At 46.8% G+C, this 27,585-nt stretch overlaps 1 protein-coding gene and 1 long non-coding RNA gene across 4 annotated transcripts in view; both read left to right on the top strand.

The window, feature by feature from the left end:
- LOC130524339 (receptor-type tyrosine-protein phosphatase gamma-like) overlaps positions 1 to 27,585 on the top strand; it is a 129,866-nt gene that overhangs the window by 22,798 nt on the left and 79,483 nt on the right. The gene's annotated exons all lie outside the window — the stretch shown is intronic.
- LOC130524351 (uncharacterized) lies at positions 1,554 to 21,618 on the top strand. The gene is made up of 2 exons (XR_008950111.1): positions 1,554 to 11,439; positions 18,643 to 21,618. It is a non-coding gene; the product is annotated as an uncharacterized LOC130524351 (long non-coding RNA).

Below are 27,585 nucleotides of genomic sequence, written 5' to 3'. Positions count from 1 at the left end.
GTTCCCCAGCTGACCCCAAATCTAACACTGGTCTTCAACCAACACTACATAGGAGTCATGATCTAAAGACTTGTGACAGATGAGAAGTAACGAAAACAGAGCCAGGAACATCCTGGAAGAGTGACTCTGTTTGGGCTTGGTAGCACTCTCTACACCCACCTCTGCCTCTCTCTCGATCTCTTGAGTGCTTTAGTCGACACTCCATTAGCCCGCTAGCATCTCTGAGCTCTTCACTTTATTTCATTTTCTTTTTCAAACTTTGCCAGCTCTTCAGAGGAGAAGGGATACTTCTGGCATCTCCTCTTTGGTGTTTTCAGAAGAGCAGCATTAATCTTTCACAGCCCCGGCAGCCTGAGCTTCCAAACGTGTCTCTAGTTTTTTTTTTTTTCAACATTTCTACTGGCTGGTCTGACCTGCAATTGGACGCCCTTGTGTCTGCAAACGCGCTGGAGCTTGTGGGGATGAAAACAAACAAGTGAGAGAATGGAGTTAGCATGGCTGTCATTGATGTTCCGATCTCCTGATGCCCCCCCCACAGCCCACTTTCATCGCAGCTCTTACATAAGATGCTGATGTAATGGCGTCGGAATCCACGCAAGAGGACAGGAAACAATGGTGCGATACTGTAGCACATCTCTTTTGATACTGACTTTGATCCTCAGATGCCTTTGGGTCCCATTGTGTCCCTCACACTTTCCGCGGTCACAGAGGCGGAGTTTGTGTCCACCGGGAGTGTCTGCTTAACTAAAGTTGGATTGACCTGAATAAGGTGCATATTGTTACACTCTAAAAATGTAACAATTAGCCTTTTTTGTACTGTCCCAGTAAATCCACGGAACTATACTGGTGTGGGTATATGGCCTTGTCAAATGGTCTTTAATCAGGCTAATCTGACCGCAGTCGGTGCTCCGATCCGGGTCTGGAATCTGGTGCTTGGAAGAGGTTGGAGGTGGTGAAGGTGCTTCTAGCACTTTAAGTCTCGACGGCCAACTCCTGAGCACTTTGCCGACGCCTGTGAAAGCAGTCTTAGTTTTCTCTGGTGTCCAAGCCGACCGTGCAACATTGAGACAGTTCAATCCATGTTCAATCTGAGGAGAACACCAGAAGGTTCTCCTTCTGGCTCCTTCTGCTTTCATCTCTCATCAGACTTTGGTCTTGACCTTTTCTCCCTTGAAACTTTGACTCCTGCTGCTGCAAACTTTTAAATGAAGGTTTCAAATGAAGGCTTTTTCTTTCGTTGCCTGTTTAACCTCAGATGAGTCTTTTGTTGCTACAACTTGAAGAGGAAAACGTATTTCTTCTCCACCTTCACCTGTTTCGTGTTTTTATTTTTAGTGCTGAGTCAATTTGGGAAATATTCCCAACCCGCTGCAACACTGGCAGCTGATCTCACCTGAAAAGTGTCACAGCTCAAAGAAAGGCCATTACATCAGCTGCAGTTTGGGGTCATTTGGCCTTTTGGTCAGTTCCAGACCTGATCCAGGCAGCCTTGAAGACTGGAGAGACATTCTGCTGCTCTAGAACCAACAACCCATTTGGTTATCCAGGCAATCGGTGCTCATCCCAAGCGTCTGTTTGTCAGCATCCTTGAGCTCAATCAATTCCAATCTCATGCTAATACTGATGAGCTAGCTTGGTGATAGAGTAGCTCGCACAAAAAAACATTTTCCAAACATATTAAATAAATTTTACCGTAATATTTTTACCAGCTATAATAGTTACACCAAACTAAGGTAGCATTAGTGGTAACATCTGCCACAGCTGCCCATCATTTCAGTCCGTCTGCTACTGCTAGATGCTGCTGTTGTGCCTAATATTAGCCCAGAGTAATTATATGTACTGTCATGGCTGGTTAAGATTGGAGGCCTGTTATCCAGTATGTGCTACAGCGAACCATCACTGGCTGCAGAGATGTTCTGGCCCAGCACACGTGGCAGGTGGCCCCATTTGGCTGCACTGAGAAGAAAAACACAGCAGAGCAGTTGATTAGTAGTGGCGTGCCGCTCCGCGGCAGCAGTGACATGAAGGAGGAGCACATCTAAAGACAACCTTCATGACCTTGAGGGATGCAGAGGACAGTGAGAAGTTGCAGTCAATCAACACATCCTCCCGCCTAAAGTTGCTAGTGTCATCATGTCCTGTCCTCATGAGCGTATGCGGCTGCACATGCTAGCATGTTTGCATGTCCTCTGCGTGATTAATGGAATGGATCTTGCCCACTAAGCTCCGTGCGAGGTGTCAGGGCCGATGCATTATACAGGTACTCTCTGTGATTACGTCTGTGTCTGTGCGTCTAATGGGGGCTGAAACTGGCTCACCACGCCCCCCCCCCCCCCAAAAAAAGAGAAAAAGAGAAGAATTGATTTGATGCCCTTAAAGGAAAAGGATAGTTCCAAATCTGAAGGAGTCCGGAGCTGATGCTCATCGGGGGTTGATGTCAAATGGACTTCGGTTGCTAGTTGCTTGCATCTTCTGCTGCAGTTTGGGGGTTCTACACTGAAACAACCTCTCATCTTTGTAAAACCACTTCTTTATCCTGTCATCACATATGCTACACAATCAGCTGAGCTAGAAAGCGGTTAACCTGTGCTAGCCAGGAGTCCAGTATTCAGAGTACTCTCAGAGCTCCTAACGTAGCCTAAACATTCCCAGGGAGAATCAGCTTAATTCAGGAAGTTTCTGAGAGCAAGCCTGAGTGAGGAGGTGTGGTTGAGCCTGTTGCTAGGCAACATGGTCTTCTAAAAGCTGTAAGTGATTGTTACAAAAACAAACCCTCTCCTATTGACTGAGAACTCGAATCCCTATAGAGAAATGAGTCGTCATGAAATTATTGACAATGTCATGATGATGAAACTGCAAAATGAATCACTACAGAGATCCAGATGTTTGAATGTGCCTCAACCTGATGATTATTCCGTTACTGTAATCACCGCCAGCTTGGTAAAAGCATTTGATGTGAGCTGAACTGGGCAGAAGAGCAGAGCTACAGGTGAACAACAAAGAGTTGCTAGAGGGAAATCCAGTCCTGGGATCGAGGCTCAAGGTCAGAGGCAGACTTGCTGTGTGGTTTCCCTAGTGTCCTAGCGTCCTATTAAATCACTTAAGGAGAATATCTGTCCCTCCTCTCCGTCCTTCCATCATCTCCTCTGTTGAAGACTCTCTTAAATGTCCTCCTGTTGGCAGGTTCCACCTTTAGGAGCATCTTAAGACCTCAGATGCTTCCTGAATAACTTTTAATAAAGGAAAAGAAAAACGTCGAGGACGTTGTTCCTTCGAACGACATCACTAAGAGCTACTTCAATCACAGGATTCCACACCCACATCCATGAGCAGTAACTGGATGAGGCCTTGTGTCTTAGAAACATCTCAGGGGAAACTTCAATGGACAACGGCCGACATATTTGGACAATAACCCTAAACAAATAATACAGAACATGTACAGAAATAAACCTTTCCAATTTATCAAGCAGCCAACTTGAAACTTTTCTTTCGGAATCCAACAGAAAAACCAAACTGGAGAGAAGAGGAGATCTGTCAATCAAACAAATGCTGCCTTGCTGCTGCTGAACAACAAAGCAATTGGGAAACTGCATCTCTGCAGCCTGAGAATGGGACAAAATCTCACATATTCTCAGCACTTAAGACTAAACTGGCACTCTGATGGTTTTGGCCTGGTCTTTGTCCCTTCAAACAATTCTGAGAAGAACATCTCTTTTCAAAATGTCAACCTTCCTTCCGGTCCCCACCTCCTCATCTTGAAGTGAATCACCTGCTGAGGCTCCAGTGGTGACAATTCATCGCTGGCCCTCACAAAGGTTCAGGGTACCTGCGAAGCGGAGCTGCCCGTGAGTTCTTCACTGTGAGGGAACAGAGAGGCCAAGTGGTGCCAGCAACCTTGTTAGCCAAAGCTATGGGTGTCAGAAAACTTTTAGCTTTTTTGTTCCTCATCAGTGATGTTATTAGCCTAGACCAATGAGGAACCTTGGCCTCCTGCCTCCCGATGAAAAGAAACAGGAGCTTTCAGAGGAACATTAGCTGGTAATTTCAGTTAACGCTGCTTTTTGCATTAATGAGTCATTAGCACATTTACTTTCACACGTTAGCATAATTAGTGTGAACAAATGAAGCCAGTGGTGTGGGAATCAGTGTGTTGTGCTGGTTTTGTGTTGCTGGGCTCCTCTTTGATGAGGGATGGAATCAGAAAGTGTCCAGGCGTTGCAACATAATCATGCCCGTGAACGCTAACAGGTTCTTTGGTTGTCATTATTGTTTATTCCCCAAACGGAGGTCAATTAACAGACATAAACAGCGCAATGAACGAAGGAAGTATTTACCCATAATTCCAGAGGAGGGAGGATGTGGCAGACACCCGTAGGCACCAGCATTTGTTGGCTTGTGGCAGGCTATGCTATGTGTGTGTGTGTAGCACAATTGAGGGAGAAGCTGTGATGGACTGAGAGGTTGCTGCTCTCAGGTCCTTGCTGGCATTGCTCGGTGTTACCGTGGACATATGTACATAGACGCTGCCACCTGCCACCCTGTCTACTTTCAGGGTGGCCGTCTTGCTACAGTGCTACTCTCTCCTCAGTGCATTCCGTCTAAAGAGAAATGAAGCATCTACAAAAGTTATTATAAATCTCTTGGTTGTCAAACTGTCATCATGGAGTTTGTTCATTACAAACATCAGACAAATATAGACAGAAATAAATAGCATGAAAAGAACTCAGAACACACTGAGGTCTTTATTTAAAGCACTGATGCATTGTGCATATTATTGTTATTCTTATCACCATCATATCATGTTAAGATTATATTGCCATTTCTATTATTATAATTATAGTCTTCTTATTATTTCTATTCATTCATTATTATATCACTATTATTATCATTGTAGAGATAGGACCTTAAGTCTCTGTCCTTTTTACCATCAGAACAGCTCGCAGGAGCTTCCAGGATCCATCACATCTTGTGGCTCCCGAGGATGCAGGCTTTGCTGCAGGACACAGAGGAGATCTTTATTCCTTGTAGCTGTCTATCTCCTAAATTCCCACAATCCCCTAATCAGTATCATCATCTCTATGAATAAAGTGATTGGTGTGATTCCAAATATTCAAACTAAAGAGGTTCTTGAATAATCGTAGGGTTTGATATAATGAAGAAAGGAACCAGAATATGAGCAGTGTTGGTGAATCCAATGAGGCTCTCTTCTGCTTTCCTGGAAGCTTTGGTTGTCCTTGATGGTCGTTGCTGAACTGTAAGAAACATACGGCAACATTTAAAAAGGTTGTAGCATCAGAAAGTGGACGCTTCCTGGCATCTGGCATTCAAGTCTGGCATTAAGTAGGGACCAAACGCTTCCATGGACATAATGAAAGACGACATATTCTAAACCATCTACAGTCTACAGTAGCTCACCAGAGGAACCTTAAAGTCTCCTTAAACCAGGATGCATCCTGCTGTGGTGGAAGGGGTTGATTAAGACTCCAGAGGCAAAGCTTCAGCTGTGCAGAATTCCACCTTTGGGTAGGGGAAATAAATTAAGGTCACTGTGGTTTTCTGCAGCAGCTGTTTGCTACTTCAACTGTGTGAAGGTGGGTGGAACCTGGGTGGTTCTGGCTGGTGGAGGTGTTGGTGTTCTGGAGCCCTGAGGTGCTCCTGACCTCCCCAGCTCTGTTCCTAATGGATTAGGCTGTTTTCTGTGTTTTCCTGCTAGCTGTTTCTCCCACCCCTGCTGACCTCAATTGCTGACCTGTACAGTCCCGATGCTGGTGCAGAAGGTGCAATCAAGACAGATAGATGCTTAACTAGCAACCACCCTCCCACCCACCCACACACACACACGCCTGTGCAGAGCAATGTCTGCCTGTGTTGCCCACCTCTGAGGTGTTGTCAGAGTTTCTCCCATCTGTTACCAGGTAACCACACTCATTTTCACAATGATATTTTGTTGATGAGGTTGCTTCGTCCTGCTGCTGGTACCAGAAGGAGCAGCAAAGTCCAGCAGAGAGTATTGTTGTTTCTTCAGGCGGTGATGGCTGTGATCAGGTGACTCATGGTGGCGAGAAAGCTGAAGAAGTAAAAAAAAACAGCAGAAACCCCATCATCACTGTCCTGATCTAGCCAACAGCTAGAAGGAGGTAAAGCTCCAGGGTCTGCTGAATGACAGAGAAGGGGTGGGCCGCAGATGTAAGTGCGTTGTGTGTGTGTGTGTCTGAAACTCACCTCCCCCTCTCTCATTCCTATCGTTTTTTTATCTCACAATTGCATCTTTTGTCCACATCTTAATCCGTCTCTCCCACGTGCGTGATCCCATTTCCTTCCTTGTTTTGTGCACACACACACACACACACACACACACACACACACACACACACACACACACACACACACACACAGTGCAATCACCTTTTAATTCCTTTTGATGTATTACTCGCTCAGGAACCAATTGTAGTGCCCAGAATTGGCCCTTAAATCGCCAAATCACCTCCATCCAGCTGTCCAACCATCTATCATCCTGCTTTAGCTGCAAAGAAAGTCAAGAGCAGATGCGAAAGCGGCAGATGAGCATGTAGACATGGCAGGATTGCAGCCAGGATAAATATTGTATCGACAGGGATTGAAGGATTTGTTTTAGCACTGATAGATGACAATGGCAGTGGTGGCGGCTTAGCCAAAGCACACTGCCTGTTAGCTGCCAGCTGGCCGGAAATTTTGTCGGAAATGCATGCGCGCGTGTGTGTGCGTGTTTGTGTGTGAGTGTGTGTGTGTGTAATAATGCATGCATGCTGATGTTCATCTGTTAAGAAGCTTAATTGAAGCGCATGTGTGAGGAGACCGTCGTAACTGATAAGCATGTGTGACTCAGCTCTTTCTTCTAGCCAAAGAAATTGATGGTTGAAGGAAGCTAGCAATTGTTACCATAAACTTGAGAAGGCCAAGTCTTCTGTCTATCTTTTCAATTTCAGACTTTAGAAACCTGTTTCAGGGCTTCGCACATGTGGAAGATTCCCAAAAGTGCCCCTCACAGGAGTGGAGAGTCATTGCACCATATCTTTGAATACGATACGAACTCAAACTTACTTCTATCCACCGTTTTGGGGCGGTTAGTTGATAGACTGAGATTATTGTAGAAGATTTCCGGAGAAGTCTTGCATCTTAGTTTTGTTGTTATAGTTTTCCTGAATGTCGCAGCTGTGTTGAGCAACAAGACAGATGTTTCCAGCGAAACCAGCATGCTTCCTGGTCTGGTTCTAACCAGGTTCTGCTCTCCTTATTCTTTCCTTTCTGACACCATCAAATAGCCTCTGTTAGCATGCTAACGATCACCAGCAATGACTAGGCTGTCAAACAGCAACAGTCTCTTCATATTTCACCCATATTCTGGCCAAATATGTACGTATAGACTCGTGGAACCAATCAGAAGCTACAGATTGTTTTACAGCACAAGCTCCAACACCACTGCACGTAAGTGACAGCTGCTGCTGCTGTGGTGCACACAAGACGCTCAGCATCACATAATGATTTTTACTTCTGGAAAATGGATGGATTCCACCCCCCCACACTCCCCCCACCTCAATGGTTTCTATTGATTAGTTAATAGCCAGTGATCCTTCATCTTTAAGGGCCATAATTACACCAGGGACTGGCGCAAGGACGGCGGGGTCGCTTCCTGAACACGCTCGGCGGGGGAGAGAGTGTGCACGTTTGTGTGTGGTCCTGCTTGGCCTGGGGTCAGACCCCGTTTACCCTGTGTGGATGACCCAGCTGGCCACCATATGTCCCAATGTGGAGAGCAAACAGGATTGTGGATCATCCCCCCTGAGCTCCTCTGCATGTTGAGTAAATTAACTCCATCCCTGTGCCGCTAATCCGCTGCTGAATTAGGATTGTAGCGCTCTTGTCCCCGCTGAACAGATACAGGAGGGATCCCTGCGGCGTTGCTGCCGGCTTTTAGCAGGTCGCGCCTCCGGCAGGGCGACTTGTTTGTCCAGGAAACTGGAAGTGCTCTTACAATTTTTACTGAAAACAGGAAACCAAATATTTGGACCCCCATTTCTCGGACACTCGTAGATCAGGTGGCTTAAAACAAATGTCCATTCCACCACTGCTGGCTTTCTGTCAGCAGAGCATTGCTGAAGACCAGTCCTGGGTCCTGCTGCCACACTCCTCTTCCTCTTTTTCCAACAGTGATCTCTGTTTTTTTTTCCAGAAATATCACATATCACTCAGGTTCTTCTGGAACTCAGGAAGTAACTTGTTTTGAGGAGAATTGCTTCTTTCCTCTTTTGGCTACAGCTAGCATCAAAGCAGTTCCTGCTACAGTGCCTTTGGTTTCACTGCCTGAGCAGCTGGAGCGGATCAGTTCCGTCAGGGCTCAGGGCTCAGGGTTCTGCTGGCATCGGCCTTCCATAGATCCTCTCTGCACATCAGTAAAATCAGTCAGTTGAGTCACGTGTGTTTGTGAGACAGCTGTGCATATTGCTAACATAGCTAGGATTTCTGTTGCAACTCGACAGTCACAGCCTTTTGTGATTGACCTCAAGAGAATTCAGCTGCAACAGTCGAAGAACAAGATCCAGTTTAATCAATATTCCAGGTTGTAGTTGTTTATCAACACAGTGAAAATGCTATTCCTCAGTTAGCACAGATTATCCGCAAAGATAAGCATGCTAATCTTGGTTAGCATTAATTAGCACTGACATGAGAAGAACTGTCAGCCGTCAAATGAAGCTTTCACAACACAAACATACAAAGCTGCAACTCTGTTTACGGCTAACTGCGATCCGTTCTGAGACACAGAGCATAGCAGCGCTCTGACGCAGTATTATTAGCATAGTCCACCAGACTGGAGGTCTGGAATGAGGTGAGCTTCAACTTGATTAAACACCTCAAACACTGCATACAAAGCAAACAGAGTGGAGGATTAGCTTCGTGGTATCAGTTTCCACCGCAAGGAGAGCAAAAAAAGGGACGCAAACAGGCAGAGATACCAAAACACACAGTAAATCCCTCACAGAGGCTCAAGGCAGATTATTCTGCTTTCTAAAACTCACAGCAGTCGGCTTTATGGGCTCGCAAACTGTTTATTATGCCCGACACGGCGCACAGTGACGCCGTGGAGTGTATACCCCGAGACAAGCAGCTTAGCGTTGACATGGACAAACAAGGCCTGAGGACACACAGCAGAGGTAGAGTAGGTTCCAGCCTGATGGAGGGTCTGTGTGTGTGTGTGTGTGTGTGTGTGTGTGTGTGTGTGTGTGTGTGTGTGTGTGTGTGTGTGTGTGTGTGCATCAGAAAATGAAGAAGTGGATCACATCTGCAGAAAGATGGAGCGATTGTTTCAGTCATCTCTGCTTTGTTCACCATCATGGTGTCAACCATTATGAAATTATTCATTCAGGCCTGCAGGAACATAGAAAAGACTCTTAAAGGTCTACAGGGCCACAGACGTTCTGACTACAAAAAACAGAATCAAATGGTGAATTAATTTCAGAAAAAGAATGTAAAACGCATTAATTTTCCCTTTGAACTCCGACAGAAATAAATCAATTAAGCCGTTCCTGCACAAGAGGAGCTATGTTGCTGGACTCAGATCCTCTGAAACAGTCTGAAAATGTTTGTAAATCAGTCTGAACACTCTCAGAACCCATCCTCCGGTGTGTGTGTGTGTGTATGTGTGTGTGTCCTCTGCAGGGTCATCTCTAGGTTTGGGTTTGCTCTGTGGGTGATTTATGGCTCAAGCAGATCTGTCAGCCAGCACCCCCTCCCCTTTTTTCCCAGAGGTCTTTGCTGCTCTCCGTAGTTGAAACAGGGACTTCCTGTTAGCCAGCCAGCTAACACACACACCGAAGGAACCTTTCAGGAGGAGAACCTGGCGGCCTTTATCCCCCAGAAATATGAGATCTGCTTTGGAAAACAAGTCATGTACTTTACAGTTAGCACAGTTGATTTTGGATTCTATAGAAATCCAAAATTATCTGCTCTAGGTCCAGGTTAGCATCACAGCTAACTGTGTATGCTGTGTGGATGATAACACATAGCGACACAAGTTGTTCCACTCCAAACATGTGCAGTTAAAAGGCTCCTGGAGTTCTTTATGTGCTACCACTGCCACAGCTCAGTGTCGGATTTGTCTGATTTTCATATTAGAACCAAACCTACCAGAGTAAAAATATCTGTAACGGCTTAAGGAAATCTGTGTGGCTCTGCCTGGATGAACCAAAGAGTAAATGAAGACATGGTTCTTCATCAGCCATCTTACACCCGGACAGAGATTAATGTTGTTAATGTACGCAGGAAGAGACTAGCCTTATGTATTTAGGGCTGGATCAGCAACAATTAGAGACATGTTCCAGCGCTAACGTTATCTAAAACCGAAGAAGTCACATGTGATGCTCACGGCAGTAAGAATCTGACCTGTGAACATGTAGAAGACTTTGGACGTGGTCTGATCCAGATCGACCTGGAAGTGAACGGATCAGAGTTCCGGTCCTCTAAGCGTTCAAAAGGGGAAAAAAAGATCAAGTGTTGGTTCAGGTTTGATTAAATAGACTGTTCTGGGATTACAAGGGGTCACCCGGCTCCACTTAATATCCTTTCTGGGGAGACTTTAATCTTTTACACGGGTGTACGTCGAGGATGAGAAGAGCAACCCTGGAACATCAGGGCTAATTTCAGCAGCAGCAGAAGCGATGAGGTCCCCGACGAAAGTCGGGCTTTTATTACTGTAACGCTCTCGGGTAATAAAGCTTGAAGCATGTTCATACCTGCACTTCGGTGGCAGAGGCCTAGACCCCGCCCCTCCCTGCACGTTGCAGATGCAAATGACACTATTTGGGGGGGCTGTAACCTCCCCCCATCAAACTGTGATAGGCACATTTAATGACCCCTCCCCTACCTGAAATCATTTTAGACTCACTTTTTAGTAGAATGTGTATTGTGTGATTCAATATGAAGCATCTACACACACACACACATACACACACACACACACACACACAGAGGCTGTTGAATAATTGAGCAGATTTGGAGGGAGAATCACTCAGCTGTTAAATAGTCTGAAGTCTGGATAAACACAGCAACTGCACCGGGACAGTGAGGTCAGAGGTCGGCCCTGTTGGGGCAAATCACATCACATTTGGAGCCGTAGAGGCTCCTCTCAAAGCAAACAGAAATTGAATGTCAAGACCTGCAGGTGCTGTGACTCAGACAGCGGCCATGAATAGATGTGGGCGTGGATCACCTAAAAGCTGCCAGCAAGTGGAGCTTACAGGCGTGTCTATGTGACGCCTGAGTGGATTTTGATTGGAATCGTGTTGATTCTTTTAAGTTTCGGTTTTATATCAGGAAAAAAAGCCATCCTTGCTAAGGCTGCAGACTGGGAAACATTGCACCTTTCTGATGTCTGTTGCTGTTCGTCTGCTCTGTTCGTCTCCTCAGGTAAGAACCTCATTTGTTCCCTGTGGGTCTCCAGCTCTGTCCTCTGGGAGGTTTAATACAACTGGAGCTTCTGCCTGTAACATTACAGACAGACATTATGACTGGCGCCGCGCGAGTGGCAGCCTGTAACAACAGCTCCGGCTCACCTTCGAGCTTTTCTTTACTTTTTTTCTTCTTTCTCCGCACCTACTACTTTTGTTTTTGGTGCGTTCGGTTTGTTTCATTTATCTTGTATGTAAGACTTATGGAGTTTGCACTGGTGGCTCTACTTGTTTTTTCACTTTTCGATACTGCGTCCGGAGACCCATCGCAGAGCCGCGGCTCGCTTCTTTACAGCAGGGATCAGCTGTGCCCCCCGAGCTGAGGAGGAGGAAACGGGGCTGCCGCGCCGGGGTCGAGCGCCGTACCAGGAGGAGACGCTATCGGCCCGCCCTGCCCTCCATCATCATGGGGAACGTCAGATCTCTCCCCAACAAGATGGACGAGCTGGCGGCGCTGACCCGGCATCAGCGGGAGTGCCGGGAGTGCAGCCTGCTGCTGTTTACGGAGACCTGGCTAACCGCGCTAACTCCGGACACGGCCGCACAACTCGACGGATTTACTCTTCTACGGGCGGACAGAAGCAGGGAGAGTGGTAAGAGGAAGGGAGGAGGACTGGCAGTGTTTGTGAACGATAGATGGTGTAACTCTGGGCACATCACTATCAAGGAGCAGCACTGCTGTAAGGACATCGAAGTTTTAGCCGTTAGCATGAAGCCTCACTACCTGCCGAGGGAATTCATACATGCCCTTACGGTGGTTGTGTACATCCCCCCCCCTCTGCTAACGCTGATGCAGCCTGTGATGTCCTGCTCTCAGCAGTGAGCAGGCTGCAGACACAACACCCTGACGCCCTCCTCCTCATCTCTGGGGAATTCAATCATGCCTCTCCATCATCTTCTCTGCCCAAATTCACCCAGTATTTCACATGCCACACCAGGGACAATAAAACACTGGACCTCTTCTATGCCAACACCAAGGAGGCATACCACTCCCTCCCCCGGGCCGTGCCGACCACAACCTTGTACACCTCCAGCCTGTGTACAAACCTCTTGTGCAGAGGCAGCCTGCTGTCACCCGCACAGTGAAGAAATGGTCCGAAGAAGCCGAGGAGGCCCTGAAAGACTATTTCAACACAACCCTGTGGGATGTATTCAGCGATGCCCATGAATAGGACATTGACAATCTCACCAACTGCATCACGGACTATATTAACTTTTGTGTGGAGAACACTGTACCCACCAGAACTGTACGGAGCTTCTCCAACAGCAAGCCCTGGATCACCCCAGACATAAAGGCCCTCCTGAAGGAGAAGAAGAGGGCTTTTGTGTCTGGAGACAAGAGCTGAAGACTGTGCAGAGGGAGCTGAGGAGAAAGATCAGACAGGAGAAGGACAACTACAGGAGGAAGATGGAAAACCAGCTGCAGCAGAACAACATCTGTGGCGTATGGAAGGGACTGAAGACCATCTCGGGCTTCAAGGAGCAGAAGTCTCAACCTGTGGGTGACCGGGGGTGGGCAAACAACCTGAACTTGTTTTTCAATAGATTTGAAAAACCCCTCCCCTGAGCCCAGTCTCCTCTGCTGCTACCCCCGCCACTGTCTGTGCCCCAATAGACTGTTCCTCCTGTCCCCCCTCCCCCTCTCTCATGAACTTCAGCTCACACGTTCCCGACACTTCACACTCTGGCCCATGCCCATCCCCCCCACCAACACCTCCCTGCTCCAGCCTGTCCCTCACACCACACCAGGTGAGGAAGGGCCTGAAGAAGAACAGAGCCAGGAACGGGTCCGGATGGCATCAGCTCCAGGCTCCTGAAGTCCTGCGCAGACCAGCTGTGTGGGATCTTCAGTCACATGTTCAACCTGAGTCTGAAGCTGGGGAGAGTGCCACAGCTGTGGAAGACATCCTGCATCGTCCCAGTGCCGAAGACACCGCACCCCAAGGAGCTCAACAGCTACAGGCCGGTGGCTCTGACGTCTCATCTAATGAAGACGCTGGAGAGACTCATCCTCGCCCACCTGCGCCCACTGGTGAGCTCCTTCATGGACCTGTTGCAGTTCGCCTACCAGCCGAGCATCGGGGTGGACGATGCCGTCATCTACCTCCTCCACACTCCCTCACTCACCTGGAGAAGGCTGGAAGCACTGTGAGGATCATGTTTTTTGATTTCTCCATTGCGTTCACCATCCAACACCATCCAGCCCAGGCTGCTGGGGGACAAGCTGCAGGTAGCTGGGGTGGATCACCACCTCACAACATGGATTCTGGACTACCTCACACAAAGACCACAGTTTGTGAGGGTGAAGGGCTCCCAGTCAGATCGGCTTCTCTGCAGCACTGGTGTCCCGCAGGGAACAGTTCTGGCTCCTTTCCTGTTCACCCTCTACACCGCGGACTTTTCACACAGTACATCTTCATGTCACCTCCAGAAGTTCTCTGACGACTCTGCTGCTACGGAGTACAGGGAACTTATTCAGGACTTTGTGGACTGGAGCCTGCGGAACAACCTCCAGATCAACGCTGGCAAAACCAAGGAGCTGGTGGTGGATTTCCGCAGGTGAGACAACCCCCCGCCTGCACCAGTGAACATCCTGGGAACGGATGTTGACGTGGTGGAGTCCTACAAGTACCTGGGTGTTCACCTAAACAATAACCTGGACTGGACACACAACACAGACGCCCTTGTCAAGAAGGGCAATAGCAGACTGTTCCTGCTCAGGAGGCTGAGGTCTTTTGGAGTGCAGGGACCACTCCTGAGGACTTTCTATGACTCTGTGGTGGGATCAGCCATCTTCTATGGGATTGTCTGCTGGTCCAGTAGCATCACGGACAGGGACAGGAAGAGGATGGACAGACTGGTAAGGAGGGCCAGCTCTGTCCTGGGATGTCCCCTGGACTCAGTGGAGGTGGTGGGAAACGGGAGGATGATGGCTAAGCTGTCATCCATGTTGAACAACACGTCCCACCCCCTACAGGACACCCTGACAGCACTGGGCAGCTCCTTCAGTGAGCGGCTGCTCCACCCTTGCTGTGCGAAGGAGAGGTATCGCAGATCTTTCCTGCCGGCCGCTGTCAGACTGCACAATAAAAATAACGCCCGTTAGCACAATCTGAATATTATATATTCTGATATGTATATTGTATTCACCCTCTGCACTATGTACAGGTATACAGGGGCCGAGTATCCATTTACCTGGATTATTGTAAATATACATCCTCTTTGTATATTCCAAATTCTATTCTATTCGATTTTATCTTTTTTTCTCTGCGTGCTCTGCTGTTGTTGCACTGTAAATTTCCCCGTGTGGGATAATAAAGGACCTGAATCTGAATCTGAATTTAACTTCAATGTTCTGGAAGAAAATCCTAAGAAAGCCATCCTAAGAAAGAAATGGTGTTTCTGGGAATTTAAAGGTATATTCTTCTTTAGAACACCTCAAGACGAACACAATGTAAAAGAACACTTGTGTGTTCAGGAAAATTGATTTTCCATGCGGGTTTCTTTTATATTAAATAATTCTTCTAGTGGTCTGTCCTCAGGCCCAGTGCTGGGTTGGACCTCTGTTCTCTGAACCAGGCTGGAGATGCCCCAGTTTAAATTCCTGCTCTAGCTACTGGGTTCTAGCTTTGCTAGTTAAAAAACAACCAACTGCTGTTAAAAAAACAGCAGACTGTGATCCATCAGCTAAACTGGTCTGATCCTAGTATGTCTTGTGTGGTGGGTCTGCTCCAGTCAGGGGAAGCAGCAATATGAAAGGGGAGAAAAGATACCGGTGAGGCTGGGAGGAGGGGGGCTGAAGCTGTTCTCTTTTGAGTGAAAACCTTTTCAAGGTTGTGATGATGCCAAGAAGGTGCAGTTCTGGTAGAACCAGAAGCAGAACCACTCGACTGCCATCAACAAGCAGTGTCTGCTCTGACGGCCAGCCAGCCAGAGGTCCACTTTACCTCCTTGATCACCAGGAGGATCTCCTTTTCTTGACTCTAAATTTTTGATTCCTTCTTCTTCTTTTCTCTCTCTCGCCCTCTCTTCAATGCATGGCTTCTCTCCATTCAGATGCCAATAGCATGGGCCAATTATGGCTGTGCATGTGGCTAGGTCTCTGTTTGCCAGAGCTCTTTATATGTGGGAGACACGAGCTAGCCAGCATAGCTTCCCTCTGGAACTGCCAGCAGCAGATAAATTAGGACCTCAGGCTCATCAGTGCAAAATAAATCATAATAATAAATGAGTGGGATTGTTGGAGTGTTGCTGACCCACATGTGTTCACCACCACCTTTGTTGCCACCGCACTGAGGCGGCTGCTTCCCGGCTGACGGCACCACCAGAGGAGAATACTGTTGGAGCTTTGGTAGCACTCATTGATTTTGGCTGATCTGAGCTGTTGGACCAGCAAATTCATTTGCTGTCAGGGAGCGGTTGATAAAAGGCCTCAATGAACCATCACCATGACAACCATCTGTGGTCAGTAGTGTTGGACCGGGGTCCACAAGAAGTTGGACCGGGGTCCACAAGAAAATGGTTATTTATTTAATTATTTGGGACAGTACACATTAATTAACATTCCTTTAAATGTGCCAGAATTATCATAAAATGATATTTTTCATCTGTTCTCTTGAGTGTTGAGTAATATTTAAACAAAGTGTCCGGGACGATGCTGAACAGGTCAAAGGTTATGCTGCTCTGTTTCACATGACATCATCAAAGGTCTGGTTGGATGGACATGGCCTGAAGAGATTGAGAGTCCCAGTCTACTTGAAGACCCGGCCCAGCTCGCTCTGCTTCCTGCACTGGTCCAAACACACTAGACTTCCTGGCTGTGGAGGGTGACCTCATGTCACGTCCTCCTGGTCACCTTTCCAGCTGAAGAGAGAAACATTAGCAGGATTGGTGTATTTTATGAGGCCGATGATGATAGTGCAGCCCCACCTGGATCAGTGAAAGGCTACTGCCAAGTTCTGATTCTAGCAGCCTCCATCTACAAACTGCTCTTCTAAAAGGAGCTTTGATGCACATCAAACTCTCTCCAGACCCGATACCTAGACGCTCGTTGGCTCAGCTGCCAGCCAGCAGGGGGCCTCACTATGCTCCTCCTTTTGACATGTGGTGTCACCATTTACGGCTGTTTCCTTCACCCCAGTAATGGTTGCACGTGCACACTGGCAGGTTTAGGGGAGGTCAGTGCAATTGTAGTTCAGGGCTTGGGAATTTCCCAATTCTTTGTTGATGCTTTTGTGACTTTCCTCCCCCATGCTTTGTTGGCTGCCATCTTCATCCTGCAGTCAGCTGAGATTAGCTTATGTTCACACTCCGAAGTTCACACTGATTCTGCCTGAGATGTCACTGTCAGGAAGTGTAGCTCGTGTCAGGAGACAATTAAAAATGCCCCAAATCAGCCCCAGTTTGACGTGTAGCCTTCTGACAGCCTGTGTTCCTCCCTGACACACATATACTGTATATTCATTTACACCATCTGGCCAAGAAAAGATCAGAGTTTTATGTTTTGTTGGAGCCCCTTCAGCTATGATCAGGACACACTCGCTTCAACATTGTTCCCATAAGCTTCTGGAATGTCACAGATTTATGTCCATCCAGCATTGGTATTCATCTTCCACACAGATCTTGTAGTGATGATCACACATTACAAAGGTACTTGGGGGGGGGGGGGGGGGGGGGGGGGGGGGGGTACTGGTGAATTCTGGACTCTGGTGGCCCATCTATTTGTGAAACAATGTCTCATTATTCCTGAACTATTCTTTCACTATCTGAGCCCCACGAATCCTGAAACTGTCATATTGGAACATGCCCACATCTTCAACCTCAATTGATGGAAGAACCTGGTCATTCAGGATCCTCATGTAGTCAGCAGACCTCATTCTTTGGGTCCATAATGTTGCTAAACCTGGACCTGAGGACCTGCAGCAGCCCTAGATCAGAGGTCTGCCTCTGAAGGCTGGACACAAGATATGATGGGTGCATGGGTTCATCTGCCTCTCTTTTTACCCTGATGCCCCATCACTCTGGAACAGGGTAAATCTGGACATATCAGACCACGTGACCTTACTCCAGAGTCTTTATTCTCTCCAGCAGACCAAAGCCTCTTTCCCCTGATAACCCGCCTTGATTAGTGTTTTCTTAAGGCTGTTCAGTCCCTTCACATTAGAGTAAAAACAGCAAATTTTTGTGACATTTACCTTCAAACCATGTTCAAAAGAGTGGTCACTTTTTTAGGATATTTGAAAAATCTGCCATCTTAGAAATGTATTAAGTTGTTTAAATTTTAAATGTTACATGTAAAATGTGAAATGTTAAACAATTTTATACCTAAATCTAAATGTGAATTCTAAATATAAACCTAAATTTTAAATACAAATGCTAACTTTTTTATTTTAAATCGCTATCTCTCTCAGTATTTAGCTAATATGCAAAGTTACACTGCCAGTAACAGTATGTTTCAGAGTAAAAGTCCAGGAGCTTGTGATGCTGTTTCCAGGATCACATAAAAATTTAAGCCCAACATATCAGGGAAAATGAACATTTTAACATTTACTATCATAATAATAATTTTTGAAAGTATTCCTGTTTTTTTTCCTGTTATTTTATACAGCCCTGCAGTCACGCTGTTTTGCCATCTCAATTGTGGGAAAGTAGCGTGGCAGGCGTATCTTAGCGACACTGACAATGTTTTCTATTGGGTAAGAGGTCTGCATTCTCAACAGTGGCAAAGCAACATAACGCCGTGGCATTGGTCAAGAAGAGGGTGAGTCTAGACAGATGGAGCAGCCACGATCAGAACTGCCCCGTTTCATTATAATAAAAATGACCCAAAATGGGTTGTCAGCACAAAGAGACGCATCTTGAGGGGCAGGCTAATCTGAGACCTGTGGTCAATGGTCGTCAGCCAACGACATGAACTGGGTTCTCTATCACAAGGGGTGCTCACACTTTTTCAGCATGTGATCTACTTATATATTCAGTAGAGGAGGGGATATTCCTGGCATTGTCTTTTATCTGTGAAGGTTGAATGGAATGTCAGTGATGTAGAGAACAAAAAAAGTGACACCGAGATGTAGCGGCCACACGTGCAGAGATATCCTGCAGCAGCTGCAGGTAATGCCAACAAACCCACACTGATTTCTAATTCTACACCCTTATGTCACAGATCATGCCAGGGGTGATTAGCCAGGGGCCACAGATCTACTGAGCCCCTTCAGAGGCAGTGGCTTCTGGCTCCCATTGCTAAAAAAGACCGTCCATGAAAGAAGAGAAGGATGGACCTTCCCTGTCCTGTCACCATCATTGCTTCCTCGATTTAGCCTTGGGGGAGTCCACCAGCTGGCTTGAGGACCTTTAGTCTAGACCATGGGTGCTTACACTTTTTCAGCATGCAAGCTACTTATGACATGACCAAGTCAAAATGAACAACCTATTATATATTTTTTAGACATATATTGTGGATTCTAACAATTTATGTTGATCTACGTTGCATAACCACATATGTTGCACAACACAACATAATTAACTATGTCCATTTTTTGCCATTGTGATAAATGAGCGCTGTCCCAAAAACTGGGACTAGTTCCTTCCCCTTTTTCTTAGCTCGCTTGAACAGTCCAAAAATGCCACCCCACATTTCTATTCTTTGGTATTGCGACGGTGGACTTGCAGATGAGGCAAACGCACTTTCAAAATGTCATCATGAAAAAAAAAGTCCTCCTCCCATTCTGTATGAAATTGACAAATTTTATTTTTCTTACTTGGTCCTGCTCCCCGCTCAAGCGAAAAATTAGCGGTAATAAACTGACTAGCTTGTTAGCTTTGCTGCATGTAGAGCCCCATGGTTGCGCGTGCACAGTGACCTAAGTCAAAAAAATTCAGATGTCATCTGACTGGCTGCCCTGTATATCAATCAAGTGACAGGATGGATGATTTTATTGCCATGCGATCTACCAATAGTACCTTGGTGATCGACTGGCAGATCGCCATCTACGTATTGAGCACCCTGCTCTTTCATATTACTCGTGTTAGCTCGTCTGTCACAGACTAGGAGAGGGCTTAATTTAATTTGCCGTATATTTTAATATAAACGCCCCCTTATACATTCATCCCGTTGATATTTCATGGATTATTTTTGATTCTCACGATATCATGGGACAAACTGTGTCCCCTTTCAGCTCAATACGGGAGGCAGAAAGACTGTGCTTTTCAGGGCACCATTGCAAATCCTACAGCAGTGGTAGAGTGTAATCAGGAGGAGGCAGGACAGTCCAGACCTGCAGGAAAGCAGGCGTGATCGCCCAGACACAGTGAGCTGCGGGAGATTTAGATTTAATGGACGATGATAACTCAGTCTACAGGTGACTGGGCTGAGAAGCAGAGGGTTCACGATGTAGTCAAAACTTGGGAGGTGATCTGGCAAGGACACCTTCAGGGCGCTGCCAAGGTAACCTTAAGCAAAGTAACGCCCCTCCAATTGCTGACATAGGGTGCAGCTGGGATAGACTCCAGCTCCCTCTCCCTGACCCTGAAAGGGATAAAGAGGTCAAGAAAAGAATGAGATCTGCGTGTAACATTCAATATTTACATTGAACTGTTTAATACATTTCAAAGAGGACTTGTTGGTAGTAAATTTCCTCAAAAGTAACTTTTTGAGCATGGTTTGATGCTAGATGTGACAAAATGCTGTTGTCTCTAGCATGGGCTCCTCTGCAAACAGCATTTCATGAATAAACCCTGAAATCCAAATAAGCCACGCAGTTCAAGTTCTGTCCTGTTTAAAGCCAGGGTTTCTTTCTACCGTATTTTCACGACCATAAGGCACACCTAAAACACTGAGATTTTCTCAAAAATCAACGGTGCGCCTTATAATATGGTGTGCCTTGTGTGTGGACTGAGTTTCAAAATCTGCTGTGTGCCTTTGGTGGGTGCACTACGCTAAAGGCTCCGCCCATCGATTAGCGGCACACCTATGCGTAAGGATCCCCTAAAATGGCGCCGGTCAAGCGACACGCGTATGAGGCTTACTTTAAACTACAAGCCATCGAATATACGGCTGAAAATGGCAATCGAGCAGCTGCAAGACATTTTAATGTAAATGAGTCCATGGTCAGAAAGTGGAGAAAACAAGAAAGTGAATGAAAGTGAGGAAGACGAAGCTGAGTTTCCGTGGGAACAAAGCAAGGTGGCCTGAGCTGGAAGACCAAGTGTAACAGTTGGTTGTGGAACAGCAAACAACTGGAAGGGGCTGTGACGGCTCTGTCGTGCCTCACTGTTGTCGGGGCTGGCTGGAAGAGCAATTCCCTGGCTGACCTGCAGGGGGAGTGCCAAGCGTTTCCAGTCGACCCAGCATGTTCACCTGCTCACCTGTGGCCCATCTGCTGGGATTGGCTGCCTGACGGGTCCAGGTATAAAACCTGTCTGGAGAGCGTCGAGGAGGCCCCCCCTCTCGTCCTCTCTGGTGTGCTGCAGTGGAGTTCGTCAGATGAGCCCGGAGCTTGTCACGGCCGCAGGAGTTTGGAGTTTCCCTCTTTGTGACTATTTGGACTTTTCTGTTTTATATTCCACTGGGTTCTAAGTATTCGTGACAGGGGCGTCTCTACTGTCACCAAAGGCCAAAGCGATTGCTGAAGAAATAGACATTGAGCACTTCCAAGGAGGTCCGTCTTGGTGTTTTCGCTTTATGAGGAGGCGGTATCTCTCCATACGTGCAAGGACAACTGTTGTGCAGCGGCTGCCCGCGGATTACCAGGAGAGGGCGGCCATCTTCCGCACCTACTGCTGCGACAAGATAACCCCGCCCAGCCACATCTATGAGGCAGTGGCGGGCAAGTTATGCCAGTGGAGGCGGGTGGATTGTAGAGGGCTATGATACTGTCTTCATGTATTGTAAGAGCTTTCACAAAATCCGGCATCAATGCTGAAGCAGAACCGGTCGGTGAGTCTGATTTAGATGATGAAGAAGAGGAATTCGGGATGTTGGACATTGAAATAGCGCAGCTGTTTAAATCAGATACAGAAGATGAACACTTTGATGGTTTTGTGGCAGAAGAATGAAAATTTTGTTCAATAAATGTCGAAACTCACCGTTTTACTTCCGTTGTCATTTTTTACTGTATGTTTTAGCATGCGCCTAATAATACGGTGCGCCTTATGTATGTTTTAAATACAGTGGGGCCTCTACTTACGAACGTCTCTACATGCGGAATTTACAGGTTATGACACGTCCCAACAGGAAAATATTTCCTCTCGTTACGAATGAAAATTCAGGATATGAAAGGCAAAAATACGCTACCGCTGCTATTCGCAGCTCGCGGAGTTTAGCGAATGTAAACATGCTTGTAGCTGCTCTGCCATTGCCTATCGCCTAGCGTCTTCCTGTCATCCTATTGGCTAGGAGGGACGTCAATATGTACAGGTTTAACTTTTATTTGCTATGAACCAAAGCACTCTGTCATTTCGAAGAGGAGGTCAGCAGTGAATGATGAGATGGAAAGGTTGTTACTCATGTGGATAAAGGAGAAAGAGATTGCTGGTGACACAGTGACCAGGGCTATAATTTGCGAAAAGGCAACCGCCATCTATAATGTGGGTGTTCGAATGTTTGTCCATTAGGTGGCGGTGTTACCACAAGTGTTAACGTTCGTTGCTAGTAATGACGGCTAATGTAAGATTAGCTTGTAATAAAGTTAATTTTGTTCCTGGAGAAGCCTTGCACTAATTTTCTACATTAATTGTGCGGTAATCTAATTGTAACAAGTACATGTTGTTACATGTTTTGATGCATTTTTATGATTTATAAAAAATATTATGTCCGAATTTTTGGGGGCTTGGAACGGATTAGGGCATTTACATGGAAAACGCGTCTCTACTTATGCAATTTTCAGGTTACGAAACAACTTCCGGAACCAATTAATTTCGTAAGTAGGGGTCCCACTGTACAGATATAGCACCTGTAACTGAGACTGCGCCTTTTATTACAGTGCGCCTTATGGTCGTGAAAATACGGTAACCCTTAACCCCTCCGCCTTGCTGGGTGTCTTCATCTACTGTCTGATAGCAGCCCGGTGGTGTGAGAAGAGCTACATCTGCTCTTCATGATTCAGTCTTGTCTTCATCAACAAGCATCAGGTGATCAGAGAAACAACCACGCATCAATGGAGCCATATTAAAGTGGATCTATGTTGGGTTTGGGTTTCAAAGGCTAACGCTAGCGGCACTCGGCTCCATGCAGATGCTCGGCACGTGCAGCCCTGAGGCAGAAGTCCAGAAGCTGCTGGGATTTCTGCGGGCGATGGGGCCGGAAAATCTCACAATCAGTCTCCTGCAGCTGTTCACATAAATCGCTTTGATATCACACCTCCTTTGATACCTTTTGATGCCCCGAACACAACACCCCCACCCCCTAACCCCAGTGGGTTGTCTTGCATCTTTTCTCCAAAATGACAAAAAAGTCTCTTCACTCCCCACTTGAAGGCAGAAACAGCAGCCTGAACCCAGTACCAGAACCTGAAGCTGCCTAGAGCAGCAGCAGAATAAAAAGCCATTAAGCAGGGACGTCATCTATAAATAAAGCAGGTAATGAGTGCACTCCTCTGCTGATAAGACCTTCAGTCTGGCAACATTGAGCTGCTTGAATGTCTTTTTGTGGCCATGCTGAAAAGGACAAACTGATCAAAAGAACAAATTATAGTCAATCAGAACTACACAGAATTCAGCTGCCTGCAGCTTATCTCTGGTGGTCTTCAAGGTGCCATCAGACTCCAGAAACATTTGCCTCCTTTGAATTCTGCAACGGCTTATTTATGCATCTTATCTGAAGGGCTTTTTCTGGCCCAGCCATTAGGTGCCAGCATTTGTCTTTTACAAGTGTGCCATATGGATTTTATTGATCCCGAATGGACTTAACAGAACCTTTTAAGATCTGCGTAAACATTTACTGTAACAAAGAACCCATTTAGGCCGGGAGCCTCAGAGTGCAGCGCTGTAAATCCGGATGAGTTGACGTGTCTGAGATATTTGTGCAAACACAGCTCATCCTGATGTTGTTTGTTCTGGAATCACGTCAGTGTCGGTGACTGTAGTAACTGATCCTAATTCCTTTGAAATGTTGACCCAGACCGGCAGTGTGATGGCCATGAGTTTGGCTGCGAGAAACCTTTTTAAAAGTGACCTTCTGCTGCCCTCACTACAGTTACAGGTGACAGCAGCATGCTGGTGCACACTTGCAGGTGTGAATGTGCCGCATCAGGTAGCAACGCTCGTCATTCTTATCCTTTTTGTTAGCTTGAAAAACAGACAAAAGATGCTAACAGTTGGTGTTTGCAACTCAGTTCTTCAGACCTTGAGAAGTTTGATGAAGAAGAACCTTGGAACGGTTAAGTTGTTAAGGGTCATGGGCCCCATCGGTTGCCTGCAGCCAGTTTAGATGGACCAACATATAAACGCCATTGTTTCGGGCACTAAAAATTAGCCAATTTATCAGGTAAATCAGTCCTTTCGTCACCATTTCCTGTTGCCTGATACTGGAGGGTCTGGCTGTACTTCTAACCCTGGGAGGTGTCCAATCTGGAGTACCAGCTGTTCTAAAAGACTCCAGTGGAGACCTGTAATACTGCTAAGCTGCCCTGGACCCTGCTGTGGGGCCCCTGGGGCCTGGCCAGGCTACACCCAGAGCATGAGGCTTCACCCCAGACCTGTCACAACAGCACGGTCATCAGGGTGGCAGGGATAAGCAGCTGCAAGGGCGAATCCGGGTGATTCTGAGAGTGAGAAAGGAGGGGTTGAAACCTCAAGGAAGAGTTCAAAATCAGACAGCAACATGTAGTGAAAATGTTAGCATGGAGGACGACAGAGGTGACCCGGCACCGTAATCAGGCAGTAATGGATTTCCTCTGCTCTGGTGGTAAACTTTCTGAGTGTGCAACGGTGACCTTCTCCATAATATCCTCGCCTAACGAGGAAGATCGCAGCTCCACCCTTGAAACAAGAAAAGGTCACGTTGGTGTGCTGTTGAATGAAAATCAGCAGTTCAGCCATGTTGCCCCCACCAACCCTGCTGCCCTACTGAAGCATGTTTAATGCTTCTTATTGAACCAGTCTGTTTGTGACCAAGCCACAAGAGGAAGCCAAAGCCGAGCAGCAGATTCTGTCTTCTGCTCTGTGATTGGACAGATTTCACCTGTGTTGACCTCAGTAGGGCAGCCAGAAGGGAATTAAATTGTCCTGGTGAAAAGTGGAAATTATTCTATTTAGGATATGATAGTTATCATTGGAGGTATTATTGTCCGTTGACCATGTTGACATCTGCACTTCTTATTATTTATCCCAGAAGTTTTTGCTTAGGGTCCCTTTTTATGGCGAGCAGGCTGAACTCAAGAAAGCATCAGCACTGTGTAGCAACCACACGAGGTGCTACTGCACCACATCTCTGAAGTGCCCCAAGAAGGGGGGGGGGGGGGTAGTTTGGTGTCTCATTAGCAGCATCGCTCTTCCTTAACCTTTAACCTCTGTTCCCTGAAGACCCTGAGCAGACATGTTCTGCTGCTTTATCCAGCTGTACTCTCCTCTCAGAGATGATTTGTGGTGGATCTGTCTGGAGCTGGACAAACAGAGCAGCTGAAGAGCTGCAGGTTTTGACATGTACGTGTATTCAGATGGGCTGGGAAGTGGGGGGGTGGAGGTCCACACTCCTGTCCCTGAGTATCAGTCAAACCACTTCTTTTATTCAGAGGTAAGATAAAACCATCAGGTCAGCTCAAATTCTGGACTCTTTCGTGTGAACAGTGTCTGTTGAACCTGTCTGTTTCTGCCTGAAGCTTGATTACCCTCATGTGTCTTACCTGTGCCTATGTGTCTGCTGGGCTATTTCACCCTGCTCCTCCTTCCCTCCTGGGTCAGTCTGGTGCTTCTAGTTGTGTCCAGCTCAATGGTGATCATCAACACACCTCCTGCCCTCTCCTTCCCCTCTAAACACAGGAGAGAGTGGAACATATATAACACACACACACACACACACACACACAGAGTACTGGATGCTAATTGGCTAATAGAGAGTAGATATGTAAGCAGGAGGGAGGGAATGTGAAGAGCAGAGCTAATTAAAATAGTGCAGTGTTGAAATTCCTCCAGGTTAATGCTCCTCGTGGTACGTCTGAACAAAGTGCCACCACCACATTCTGGCCAAACTGGGTCAAACCTGAGGGACAGCTGCTAGCTGCTAGACAGAGAAGGCCTGGATGCAAACTTCATTTATGTTTTCTACAGCAGGTGGAGGGACGAGCTAGACTCGGGTAACAGTAATTATCCAGCAGAGTTGAGGAAGGAGGAGGTGAAGAGGGAGGAGTGAGGAAGGAGGAGGGAGAAATGAGGGAGGAGGTGAGGAGGGAGGACTCAGATACAGCCTCGCCCAGAGTGAATTCTTTTTTCCATCACTTCTTCTGCCATTATCTTAATTAGGTGCAGCCCCCACAAAGTTATCATTTTCTTCTAATTTCTGATCATAGTCATGTTCTGACTCGGGATTTCACCAGAGGACTAACTAGTTTGGGCCACTGCTGGTTCAATCCCACAAGTAAACCTGATGTGTGAGGATGTGAGTTATCTGTGTTCCTGCTGCATTTTTGCACACTTATCTCCTCACTGTGCATCTTTAATTAGCTCGGGGCGGCGACAGCGGCCTGCCATCTCATTGCAGCAGCACTGAACTCATCATTAACCCTCAGGCTGAGTCAGAGCACCCGCTGCCCTTTGCTGTAGTCCCAATCATTGTGCAACCTTTGAATCAAAACAGTTTACTCTGAGAGATGAACTCACTCCTCCACCGCCATTTCCTTCCCTGTACTTCAGCAGCACCATCATGATGGATTTCAGAAGCAGCTATGACCTCAGCTTTTGTTTGAGAGTAATGGATTTATTCTCCTCTTACTCTGTCCAACCAGAGGAGAAGCCATCTCATCCTATAGTCCGGATCCGTGTTTATCCAACACTAAACACCTCTAAAAGCAGTCAAAACACATTAAAATTAGAGATTAAGAATTGAATGAAGAAGCAGCAAAGCATGTTGGGAACTACCAGTCAGAGATGTTCTTCTTCCTGGAGACATTTGGACCTGCAGTTCCCTTCATGATACCAATACATGTTACCAAGGATGCTGGGAAGTCAGAGCGCGTTTGCAGACATTCTGTTCTGTTGGCTAAAGGAGGACTTGTTTTATAGTCCCCCACATTTGGGGGTAAAGGTCAAGGGTCAGGAATGCATGGCAGAGGCCTGGGTCATACTCTTCACATTAGACAGTCTTAATCCAGATTTCCAGAATGAAGGAATTGATCCAGGTGGATTCCTGGCTCAGACCTGAGGATGGTGGCGACCTCGATGGGGTTGGCCAATACTGATGAAACCAATCTAATCTGCAGACTGACCTTCAGCAGAAGGATTTGGATTTCTGGGGTCCTCAGGTGTGTTCTGAATGAGAGTCCTCCTCTCCTGCAGGTCTTGTTGAGCCGGCTTGATCAGAATTAGACTTTTATGGCAGCAGTGGAGGTCAGATGTCATGTGTCACTTCCTGTAAATAAAATGGAATTAAAATGCTTCTGAAAACAGTTTCTACACTCCTCTGCTCCCCATCAGACTCAAGCAGTTTTCTCTTCACACCTCTTAGTCAATTAGCAGCAGGACCACTCCTTGATTAATCCCCGCCACACACAGACACACACTCTGCTGCCCACCCTGTCGTCACTATAGTGCACCCTGTCTGTTGTTGTGTAACATGTATTCATATAGGAGGATGTTAAATCCAACGCCAGAGGTCAGCACTGCAGCGTTGCCCCCTATAATTAACAAAGGCTGGGTAAATACTGGCACAGGTGCATTGTGGGAGGGTGACAGGACAAGGGTTTCTGGTGGAGGCCCAGAGCCTCCTGAGAGGTGGAGACCTCAGAACGACTAATTAATGTAGAGCCACTTAAAGAAACACTCCGCCTTGTTGAGCACGTGTGTGTGTGTGTGTGTGTGTGTGTGTGTGTGTGTATGTGTGTGCGCGCACGCGCAGCCAGTAGCAGTAATGCTTCAGAGAATAAATTACAGCTTCTCCTTGAGGCTTTGAAGGGGA

The sequence above is a fragment of the Takifugu flavidus genome, chromosome 4, assembly GCF_003711565.1.
Source record: "Takifugu flavidus isolate HTHZ2018 chromosome 4, ASM371156v2, whole genome shotgun sequence".
Lineage (NCBI taxonomy): Eukaryota > Metazoa > Chordata > Actinopteri > Tetraodontiformes > Tetraodontidae > Takifugu > Takifugu flavidus.
The sequence above is the reverse complement of the archived record's forward strand: the minus strand, read 5'-3'. Positions and strand labels throughout refer to the sequence as shown.